Below are 12,351 nucleotides of genomic sequence, written 5' to 3'. Positions count from 1 at the left end.
TTCCCTTCCCTTCTACAATGCTGAGCTGAGAAGAGGGCATGACCAGGCCCCAAGCAGGATGCTTTGATTAGAGGGGTTCCTCCCCCCACCCCTCACTGTTACTGACCAGAGAGGGAGCCAGCAGGGAATTGATAACAAAGCATTTAGCATTCCATCAAGAAAACAGAAGCCTCTCTCATTAGTTCAAGCTCTTAAACAACTTTTTCCAAGGAAGAAATGGAGGGACATTACCAGCTGACCTGTTGGTTAGCTCCAAAAAGCCCTAAGCAGACACTGTCCTGTCTGCCTTACACAGACACTTCTCAGCATTAACTAGCATACCACATGCTAGCTCTGGTCCATGCTGGAGCAGGGAGGGAGGGAGTAAGGGGAGAGGAAGCCAGGCAGACACTGCTGTGTCTGCAAGACTCCTCTGGAGCTCCAGCTAGGGAGCAGAGAGGTGGGGCCAGCCCTGCTCTGAAGCAGACAGCCCTGCCCAGGGCTGCAAAGCAGCTGGTATGCTGGGGGACTCTCGTTTAAGTTAAACCAGGAAGAGGTCTAGGACAGACATTGCATAAACCAGTTTGAGCCAAATCAGTTAAGTCTAATACTACATTCAACCAGGTTTATCTCAAACCGGTTTCAGTCATTTTCAAACTGGTTTATGTGCACTGAACATCTGCTCTATTACAGGTTTAAACCAGTTTCTGATCACTTAAACTGGTTTATATGTAATATCTTTTCCTAACCAATGTGATAAGTATTGTCCAGTGAAACTCTTGCAGGCAGACAAAGATAGCTCTATCCGGTTCTTCCTCCCTTCCCTGCCCAATGGTCACCTAGACAATAGCACAGTTTAGAGTAGCCTACAAGCTATTTGAAGTTTCACTGACTTGTAACAGAGGCCATTCCAGGGACCATTTGGCTGCCCATGATTTCTGCAGTGTACCTTACATCATCCCTGCCATGCTCACCCAGCTCCTGACATATATGCTGCACAGAAACAGAGCCAGCTATGTCTGCTTATGCCAGTGGAGGATACTTCTGTTATGCCCAGTTTAATGCCCCTTGGCATTTATTGCAGGTGTACAAAAAGGACATGAAAGGTGAGCCAGGATCTGGGCTAGAGCATTTGAACAAATAAAGCTGTGTTGCACCATTACTGTGCTTGGATCTGGATTATGTGATCTCTCATTTCAGGTCTTGCTCCATGACTGTGTGTTGCTAAGTGTATCCAGTGAATTATGTGAACATTAACCATTTGGTTCTGGAAGCAGCAACTGCCCTGTGGAAATATCTGACCCACATCTGCAGCAAGCAAGATGCACCTCTGGAATTTGCACCTCAAGACCAGGAGCAGCATTATGTATTTGTAACCTTACCAGGCAGCAGGAGCAGCTTTCCCTTCATTTGCATTCCTTTGCAAAGAAGGACAGCCCACAGGGCAATGATAAAGCATGGAGACAACAGAAGGCAAAGAGCCTGCCAATGGTTCCTGGGGCTCTTCTGAATGATTTCCAGGACACGGGAATCAATTTCTCAACCTCGAAGTTACTAACCCATAATCCCACCTGACTGAAGGCCCAGAGCAGCATACACAGAACAATTCTTCCTTCTCTATAATTTTTTTCCATATGTGTAAACTCCAGAATTCATGGTGAATATGGGGTTGGCCTAATAATTTACCAAAGGCCTAACTGCATTCTCAGGGTGGCTGCTCTACTGGTGCCATGAACATGGATGAGGAGAATGCAAGGGGAAGCAGGAAACAGTAGAAGTCTCCTTTTCACAGGATGTGGAACAGAAAAAAAGTTTATCATCACTACATAGCTTCGAGCTTCCAGATATGGTCTTGTGCTTGTAACCCCATTCAGAGGGCAGCCAATGAATGGTGGATCTATATCACTGTGACACAGCCTCACCGTTGTCATTCCCCGGCCCTGTTATCAACCTGTGCTACACAGAAACAGCTGAAGGCTATCTAACCAGCAGGAAGCTGAAAAATCACCCTGCCAGTGCCACCTTACACTGAATGTATGGCCAATAGAAAGGGAGCTGTCCTGAGCCCTTGTTCTGAGCAATGAAACGAATAAATCAATTCACTTTGTGAAAGTGGAAACTTCAGGGTTGATGCATGGCACTCAGGTGGTATTAAACTCTGGTTTGGAAAATGGGATGTTCTTCAGCAAAGACAAATTTGATCTTTTCAGGTGATGGCGCAGCTGTGACCTATGGTGGTTTCTGAGAAAAGGAACAGGTAATTTTAAATGGAAGCACCTGCCACTTGCAAGTTCTGTAGCACCTCCAGAAGCAGCAGTGACTGCTTTCAAATGAATAAATTACCAGGATGTTAGGCTAAAATAGTAAGTTACAACAGATCTTAATGGGTCCCATTCAGAAGGAATCTCATCTCTCCCTCCCCTCCTCTCCCCCCCATTTTTAACTGATCATTGCAACCAAACTCTTCATCTGTTGGATCCTCACCCAGAACTCAGACCCTTCACACCACACATTTGTTTCCTGTCCCAGTAAGAATATACTTGCTAGTTTGAGAGTGTGGAAACATGAGACATTTCTGTCTTATTTTTGTGAACAAATTTTATGAACTGCCTGGTATCCTGTCCTGTGAAAAGTGCTGCCACTGGATTTTTTTACACAGCAGGGGATCCCCAGCTAAGATGCAGCACCATTATGGCTTCTCAGCCACCCCTCATCCTGGCTGGCCTCTATCACCCTCTTCCCCAGGGGAGGCATGGGTGAAAGGAAGTGGTATGGCTACAACACTGTCAAAAGCTGGTGATTCCCAGTTGTCAGAAGGCCTCTGAGGGGTCATTACAGTAGGCAAAACTTAGAGCAGCCATGAAGATACTCAGAGTTGCTCTTCAGGTCTCACTTAGAATGGGGTCATAAAACTATAAAATGACAGAGGTAGAAGAGACCTCAAGGATCATCTGGTCCGACCCCCTGCATGAATACAGGAATGCTATTCTTAAACTAACAGATCCTCATAGGTCATCATATGGTCCCAATCCCAAATGCAGTCCCCAGTCCATACGGTCCCAATCCCAGGCCTCAAAAGGTCAGTCCTAAGGATCTGGCTTTCGAGTATATATTGAACAACATTTTAAACATTAGAACAAAGTTTCATTTTCTGATACTACTGGTCTGACTGAAAATAGCCATGCCACCCTGTGGATATTTAAATGTGTGTTGTTCTTACTACTGCATTTTGGTTACTGTGAAGAGGCTGGTGGTGCCTCTTCAGGAGGAAAAAGGTGATCCTGGCCGGGGTTTACCGGAGAGTTCAGTGACAGCGACGCTGAGGAGGGAACTCCCGACATGTCTGAGACTGAATTTACCAGAGCGTCAGGTGCATCGTATTTGCTCCTCCTGGTGCTCTGGGGCTACTTCCAGCAGGGAGTTTTCCCCAGGGAAGGAGAGTGGGGAGGAGAGACAACAGTGGTGCGACAGGAGCTCTGGGTGGGAGCGAAGAGGCTATTCCCCAGGAACGGAGCTTGACACCGGGATGGTCTGTGAGCTCGGAGGAGCTCTGGGAGTGCTGCTGCCTGTCAGTCACAGCAGCAGTGAGAGTTAAAAGCCTGAAGCTTGTGGACTGAGGAGGGAAACCTGCATATACAGGAAAGTTTCTTTCTTCTTTTGAGTTTTACCAGCAATGTGGATCAGGAGACTATGTAGCCCCACGGGGGCATTTTCTTATATTAATGAGGACAATTAATGGACCCCGGGAGTGAAGCCTATCCAGCTGAAGAGGGATTGTGGCTTAAAGGACCCACACTTGTGGGTTGTCAGCAGCAGAAGCATTGAGTTTGGTTTTTTGTGTTTCATTCTCTGCTTACTAAAAAAAAGGAGGGATTTCATAGTTTCATAGTAGCCAGGGTCAGGAGGGACCTGAACAAATCATCTAGCCTGACCCCCTGCCACAGGCAGGAATGAATGCTGGGTTCACGAGACCCCAGACAGGTGATCATCCAACCTGCTCTTGAATTTGCCCAAGGTAGGGGCGAGGACCACTTCCCTGGGAAGTTGATTCCAGATTTTGGCCACCCTAACTGTAAAATATTGTGTCCTGATCTCTAACCTAAACCTATTCTCCATCAGTTTATGACCATTGTTCCTCGTCACCCCAGGTGGTGCTGGGGAGAAAAGGGCTCTTCCTATTTGCTGATGATCTCCCCTGATGAGTTTGTAGGCAGCCACCAGGTCCCCCCTCAGCCTCCTCTTGCCGAGCAGCAGTTCTTTTTTTTCCTTTATCCGGCCGAGTGAAGGAAATCCTACAGGGCGACTGGACCCTGGGTGTCCAGCCTTGGAAAAGAAAGGAATAAAAGACAAGAAGATGGATGTTTTGATTTATCAGACCAGGCAAACAAGTCCAGGTCTGAGTTCTGGACAGTTTAAAGACTTTTTCCCTATGCAAGAAGTAACTATCCAGAAGAAGAATGATAACTGGCCTTGAGTTAGAGAAAGTGGCCAGGCCAACCACATGCATACATTCTGGATTATAGCTGATACCATGATAACAACTGGGAGGTGTATGGCTGGGGTGAAAGGGGAGGTTGGAGCCCCACTTGGAGGGCGCTTTGTGCCATAACCAGACTCTTGAAGACAACATCACCTCCCAAAAGAACAATCCATCAAGTTGTGGCAGGAAAGAATTGGAGTCTGGCTAGCTGGTCAAGGCATTCCTGGCAACCACGGACAGGTGAATGTCATCCAGATGTCACAGGCTATGCCCTTACATGGTGATCCCCAACAGTCACACAATGGCAATACTCTCCACTATGAAATGGTAAGGTCTCATTTCTGTTGTCATGTCCATTGTGGTTTTAGAGAAGGTTTGGAATACTTAGGGATCCTGATCCAAAGACCAGCAATATCAATAGAAATCTTTTCACTGACCTTGATGGCTCTTAATCAGGCTTAGATTATGGGACATCCTGCAGAGGATGAGGATTTCCAAAAGTTCACTTGCTCCTATCCTTGTGATAGCTATATATACAACCGAACTTCAGATGGCTAGAAAGTATTGAGAGAAATATTTTTTGTCTATTTGATGCCTAAGAAACACAGGTTGCAAGTTATTTTTATGTTTCTAAATTTAGCAGACCACAGAAACAGCCTTCTGAAAAAAGTAATTGATGATCTTCATGTGGGGAGAACAGCTGTTTTAGATTGCTTCGTCAGGATCTCAATGCAATGTCCATTTTCTTGGACTCACATGGTGGGCTTGAACATTTTCATGATGTCATTGATCATTATGATCCAGCATTCCTATTTAATGTTTATTGATTGTTCTGGGTAAATCCTTTTGCTCTCAATGCAATTAGGGCAGCAACAGGAAGAGAGGTCTTTGTTTTTAATATCTTAGTAAAAGTAGGAGATGATACCTTTACATTTTAATTAAGTTTTTTTTTCTCATTACAGTATCCCGAAGCGAATATAAAATTACTTTTATGGCTGAGGTAAGTCTGGATCTACTGTGCAAGGCTGTGTAGGAGCTATTGCTCAGCTGTAATAGATAATACGTGTCTGTCTGCTGTACTGAGTACGATCTCTAAACTCATCATTCTAAAGTTGAACGAGGCCTTTTGATTATGAGAGATGCTTTATAATGAAACAGAAAATTTTAAACTGCAAAAATTCATCATGTACTGAATAGAACTTTATTTTGTTTTACAATGATATAAGTAGCAACATAATAGGATTGAAATAGAATAGATTATAGAGTAACCCTATTGCCTTGATTTGCTTTTCACTTCTCTAGGACACAGTAGAATATACTGGCTTAACAGCTGGTTAGCTTGTTTTTAAATTCTTCAAAACACAACACATCTTCAGCACATATTTCTTCAAAATTGTTTCCAAGTAGCCTAGTTGCTAGGCTGCCCCAGTATCAAAGGTTGTTTTACTAACATGTGGAACTTCGAAAGTCATCTATGTTTAATCTGTGTTTTGTTACCACACATCTGTTTTCACTGATAGCTAATTCTGCCTTTGAAATAGATTCTGTCTACTTGGATTTTGCAACTTTCTGAAAAATGACTATAGAGTTTCATAACTTAGGCAGGTGATACTCGTTTAAACATTTGATGCAACTAAGAAGCATTAACTCAGTGATATACTGCAACAGGACAAGAGGTTTACACAGCGAATGTTGTAGCAGAATAAAAGTAAGTTTTTTTTTAAAAAACTATTTGGATGATATCTGTGTGTGTATGTGCTGTCTGGGCAACTTTAAGTCTCTCTAGAATACTGTCACTGTTTTGTACAAAATCTTGAAATGTGTCTGCATGTTCTTGCAAGTGATGGCTTTGTATTTTCAATTCCAGTGGTGAACGCTACAATCACAATGACACTGATAAATCCTAATACACATTTTCTTTGTTGCTTCAGGAGGAAGTATTTGGAGCTGGTGTTGTTTCTGATCATTTGAATTTCATGAATCTATTTTTCTACAATACTGTTATTTTTAGGGATGTAGTTATCTCTTTACCATATCACTGTAGTATTACAGTCTCTTAAAATCATTATTGAACTAAACCTCCTCTCACTGCTATGAATATAGGACTTTAAAAGGAACCTGCTGAGTCACTGTGTCCTGTCTGCATGTTGCAGTCCAGCATGAGCAGGGGTTAGACTAGATGACCTCCTGAGGTCCCTTCCAACCCTACTATACTGTCATTCTGTGATCTATATATTACTGTGGTGTCTCTAGTGGACTCTGTGAGTACCACACTGCACCCTTGGTTGAGGTCCCCCAACTCACCTGCCATGACTCGTTGTTACCTGAAAAAAGGAGGGGTTCAGTGGTGTTCTTCTTCCCGATTGACCCGACGACAGGGTACTCACAGCAGTGCCACAATGTTCCTCAGGGCTCCGCCTCCCCTACACCCCATCCACTTGCCAACCACTTGGGTGTCCTGCTTATGGTTCCGCCGTTCCCTGTAAGCCCTTTTACTAAGAGGTCCGGCGTCAGCTTCAATACTGGGCCAGTTGCCTGGATGTTAAGGTGTCTGGAGCCTCAGACCCTGATCCCAAAAGGCTGAGCTCCCATTGTCACGTGTCCTTCTCCCTCCAAGGGAGAAGGATGCTCCTATAAGCTTTGAAATTAAGGTGGCTGGGGATTGACTGTCCCCAGCCTGAAGCAGGACACTGCTCCCCCTGCCTTGGGTACGGGGGGGGGGGGGAGTCGGGGAGGGGGGGGCAGCACCTTCAGCACTGCTATTGCCAGCCTCCAGAGCCACCACCTGCCTGGCATGCTCCCCGCTGGCTCTCTCCTTTTCTCCCCCCATTGGTTTCCAGTGGGGTTTTTAAATTTCCCATGGTGGTAGCATCAGCTTCTGCAATTAGCTGGCTACTGCCCTGCCCGGGAAACAGATGTTTGAAGAGCCAGCATAAAGCCAGCTCGCACAGCTCTGGCTTTGCTCCCAGTGGTAAGTTTACGGGGGGCCCAGGGGGCCTGCTTGTTGCCCCTGGGAATGCCCAGGGTTTCTCCCAGCACCCTTAGTGCCTGTGGGGGCTTCTCGCCACCACAATTACCATTCATGAATAGATCTGAATATTTTTATTATCCTATTTTACAGAGAGAAACTAATGCACAGAGAGGTTTAGTGCCTTGTTTGAGGCCATACCAGGAGTCTGTAAGCAGTGGTATGAAGTGACCCCAAACTGCTGAGTGGCAGTCCAACAATAAAAAAAAAAAAGTATTTTATAGTCATGATCATGACTTTGTAGTGTTGCTTCATACAGGGATGGATCAAGTGGCCACAAATTAAAAGTAACTGGCCTTGAAACTACTCACATTTTTTGCTCTTTTATTTTTCAGGTTGAATTTTGAAACTGCACTAAATTGTAACTGGTGGAATCTGTATAGTCATGGGCTGTAGCCACTTTTTTCCTCTTGCCCTGTAAGGGTAGTGAGACTCGTAAGCTAGGACTTCCAGATTTGGCACTACATAGTTCTTATATTAGCAGCCAAGGACAATTTTACACTCCTTACTCTACACTTCCCTTTTTTCTCCATGCTCTGTCACAGGGGAAGCAGCAAGAGGAGCAATGTAAATAAGTGAAAGAAGAAGAAGCTGGCACTTCTGTAAGTTTTCTCTTGGACTTTAAATACTGATAATGCGCCTTTAAATATATTTATATATAACCAGCCAATCAGCTTACAATTTTGGACAATCCGTGTGTTGACATTCTGACACTTCATCGCATGGAAGTCTGTAGCTTCGTATTGTAACTCCCTGAAAATTTGATGGAAACTTGTATGGATGGTTCTAGAAAGCAATGTGAGATGTGTTGCAAAGCAGCCTTTCACTTAAACTATAGACAAGTAAAATCGGGCAGTAAGTATAGAACAAAACCATGGAAACTGTTGATCAATGATAAACATGACTTAAACTAGTCTGCAGACAAACTGCTCTGATTAAAGTGATCCTTTTACCTGCGTAATAGGAATTCCAGTGTCATTTCAGATCGTGATCATTGTATGCCTTCACATCCCTCTTTAAGACTCTCCTTTGTTCTGATGACTATACAAAATTAGAAAACAGTTAGGATCCTTCACTATTACAGTGACCAATATTGCCTTATTGTGCTTAGCTGTCTGTCTGTATCCACCCAGTGGCTCTCATCTGGTGCTTCCACTGTAAACTCTGTGGTGTAGATAGGGCCTCGTTTTTGCTCTGCATGTGTACGGTGCCTAGCAAAATGGTTTCTGACCACAGTTCTTGGGTACTGTGGTGAAACAGAATAGTTCAAATGTCACTTTCTGTCCAAATGTTTAATAGGTTGGAGTCACGACATGGATTTCTGGTGAATGGAAACACAATCACTCTGCAGATGGCTAGTCAATGAATATGGCAGTGGAAACCCTTGGGAACCATTGTCAACTTAATTCAAAATTCAGCTTCAACCAGAGGAAAGTTGCTTACTTATCCTAAATAACAGTGCTTTCAGTTATGCCCCAGCATGAATGTTCAAGGGATCACAAACAGCATTAAGACCAGGCTTTTCAAAAATAGGTGCCCAGATTTATGTTCTTAAGTCTCCTTCTGTATTTAAGCATGTATGAAAGTGGCTGGATTTTTAAAATTCCTGCCTACAAATTGGCTTTTATAGATATCAGTGGTGGCGACTGCACACCCAACATATCCAAAAATCAGGTTGCTTTCTTAGGTGCCCAAATATGGAATTAAGAGCCTTGTCAGCCTTGGGATTCCCCCCCGATTTTAATGGAAATTAAGTCCCCACAATTGCTTTTTATTTAACTTGAGATTATCTATTATGCTCACAGTAGGCACATCTACATATTCATTAATGTACCTTAGATACTGCACATTTAGTTTAGTACTTGCTTAATAAAATACTAACTGAATGTGCAGTAACTAGAGTTACTGTGCAGTAATCCTGGTGCATGGTTATTTTGTGACACTTATTGCACATTAGCCTAATAACACTATGCACTAGGCTTTAGGATGGTTTTTAACCGCCACGCTACTGCGCAGTATCATTAGACTCATGCTCAGTATTTCATGTAGACACTCCCAGTATGGTCTGTGTTTAGTCTAAATATCATTAATAAGGAACATTAGCAATATAGTGCTGCTCATTAAATTCAGAGCTCTCCAAGGAAACTTAATTCCTGCAGTCATATAATAGAGCACTGCCATGATATCCCACTAAGCAGAACTGGTCTGCAGCTCCTATATTTGCATAAACTTCTCATATCCACAGAAAACTACAATACTAGCTTCATAAAACCTTTGGGCCACATACCAAGCAATTAGTGCCTCTTGGGATCTGGCACATTGCAAGGAATAACCAAGGCACTAACAGTGACCAGCAAAAACAATTTTGCCATGTATTTATTATTCCATTGGGTCTATCAAGTATTATTTCCCCCGCCACAAGCCTCTAATTTTGCTGATTCTACTGAGCATCATCTTTCTTTTTACAGTGGCTAACTTATTTTTAAAGCAGTTCTTTCTTCAAACCTGCCTTCTATGGTTTCCATTGCTTATCCCTAATGTCCTGCGCTCAAATAAGTAGCACAGTCCTCCTGTGCACCTGATTTGATGTTCTGAACATTCGTGGTGCTTTCACACCATCTCTTGCTGCCGTGGCTTTCTGCACAGCTTTACTTGTGGCTGCTCCACACACGCTACAGACAGCAGACACCATTTGTAGGTAAGTTACACTACCAAGGTATCTAGACAAAAGGCCCCCACCCCTCAATTCTAAAACTATAGGGTTTAGGCCTTTTCCATACAACCAATAAAATAAACTCTCCTGGTTATCAATAGTCTCTCATTTAGTTGTGAACCAACTCATGGCTAAAGAGAACCCCATCTGCCTTTATGTTGTTCGGTTTAACCCATGCAGTCTTGGATGACTTGGAATCTGGATACCTGTGAAATCACGGCCTTCCCTACATGATACCACTGTACTGGCCATCAGCAGAAGTGTTTTAAGGTAGACCCATCTTGATTTAAAGGGAAGAAGAAGCTGTCAGGGCATCTGCCACAGGAAAGTGTGGCAGCCAATTGTAATATGTTATCAATGTCATACATTCCTCCATTTGATTTTCCATTTTCCTGTTTGCTATGTGATTGTGGGGGCTAATTCCAAGAGATGATTTGCACGTAGGCAGAAAGGGAGACAATAAAAGATTCAGACAGACCAGGGGTGTCCAACCTTTTTGAATGTGGGGCCGGATCATGAACTTTATCACCCAGTGGGTCGGCGAGTCATATTCAAATACATCACAGGAAGTGGTATCATATCAGGAAATGATGTCACGTGACCTTTGACACCATTGAAGTTGCAGGGGGTGACATGGTGCTGGTTGACATGGCATGCATGCCCGGGTTGACATGGTGCTGGAGAAGCCGCAGGGCCAGGCCAGGGTCAACCTGGGACCCGCCCAGCCTGCCAGTGCCATGCCCGGGTTGACATGGTGCTGTGGGACCCGCCTGGGCAGAATCGGGTCGGCACCGGCCAGGAAAAGCAGCATGCAGCTGAAGCCGGCTTCCCATGTGCTGCTGGGGACGGGAGGAGGCCGGCCAGATCTGCACCGGCCAGCAGAAGCGGCAGTGGAGCCATGTGTCGCTTGGGACTGACCGGTACAGGCTCATCCTGTCCTTGCTGAGGCCACAGAGCCTGTCAAGTTTCAAGAAGATCGGTGCAGGGGTTTGGGGGGAACTGTGCCCCAAATTCTTGAAAGCAAAACTCATGTCACTTGTATGTGTTACACCACAGGGGGGTGAAAACTGTGGAGATGGTAGCCCCTGGTGAGGCCACAAAGCCTGCCAAGTTTCAAGAAGATCAGTGCAGGGGTTTGGGGGAAACTGCACCTCAAGCTGCAGACAAGCAAAACTTGTGACATGGGTGACACTGTGTGTGTTAAGGCGCAGCAGGATGAAAGCCGCAGGGATGGTAGCCCCTGCTGCAGCCACAAAGGCTGCCAGCTGTCAAGGAGATAGGTGCAGGGGCTTCTGGGTTCTGAGGCCCTGCACCTCTGGCTGCTGACAGGCAAAACTCGTGACATGGGTGCTTGTGCAACTGTGTCTGTCTTGGGGCGGGGGGGGGAACACTGCTGCAGGCCTGGCTGCTAAGCTGCTGTGTTACCAGTTACCAATCAATCATGATTCACTCGGGGACCAGCTCAATGCACAATACCTAGCTACTACATAACGAGTACGGATTAACACCTACAAAACCACAGACTAAGGAGAGGAAATAATCAATACAGACAATCAATTGCCCCAAGACAGACACAGTCAGTTGCACAAGCACCCATGTCGTGAGTTTTGTCTGTTAGCAGTTAGAGGTGCAGGGCCCTGCACCTATCTCCTTGACAGCTGGCAGCCTTTGTGGCCCAGCAGGGGCTAGCAGGCCTGCAGCTTTCACCCTGCTGCACCTTAACACACACAGTGTCACCCATGTCATGAGTTTTGCCTGTCAGCAGCCAGAGGTGCAGGACCCCAGAAGCCAGACTTCCCCTGCACCTATCTCCTTGGCAGATGGAAGGCTTCGTGGCCTGAGCAGGGGCTACCACCCCTGCAGTTTTCAGCCCACTGTGCCTTAACACACACAGGGTCATCTATGTCACGAGTTTTGCCTGTCAGCAGCTTGAGGTGCAGTTCCCTCCAAACCCATGCACCTATCACCTTGAAATTTGGCAGGCTTTGTGGCCTCACCAGGGGCCACTACCCCTGCAGTTTTGACCTCACTGTGGCTTAATACATACACGTGACATGAGTTTTGCTTTCAAGAGTTTGGGGCACAGTTCCCCCCCAAGCCCCTGCACTAATCTTCTTGAAACCTAGCAGGCTTTGTGGCCTAAACAGGGGC

The 12,351-nt window shown here is 45.2% G+C and overlaps 1 long non-coding RNA gene across 1 annotated transcript; it reads left to right on the top strand.

The window, feature by feature from the left end:
- The first annotated feature begins 1,186 nt into the window (after window positions 1-1,186).
- Window positions 1,187-6,230, top strand: LOC109280633 (uncharacterized). The gene is made up of 3 exons (XR_002087006.2): window positions 1,187-4,786; window positions 5,422-5,459; window positions 6,001-6,230. It is a non-coding gene; the product is annotated as an uncharacterized LOC109280633 (long non-coding RNA).
- The last annotated feature ends 6,121 nt before the right edge of the window (window positions 6,231-12,351 follow it).

The sequence above is a fragment of the Alligator mississippiensis genome, chromosome 11 (genome assembly GCF_030867095.1).
Source record: "Alligator mississippiensis isolate rAllMis1 chromosome 11, rAllMis1, whole genome shotgun sequence".
Lineage (NCBI taxonomy): Eukaryota > Metazoa > Chordata > Crocodylia > Alligatoridae > Alligator > Alligator mississippiensis.
The sequence above is the reverse complement of the archived record's forward strand: the minus strand, read 5'-3'. Positions and strand labels throughout refer to the sequence as shown.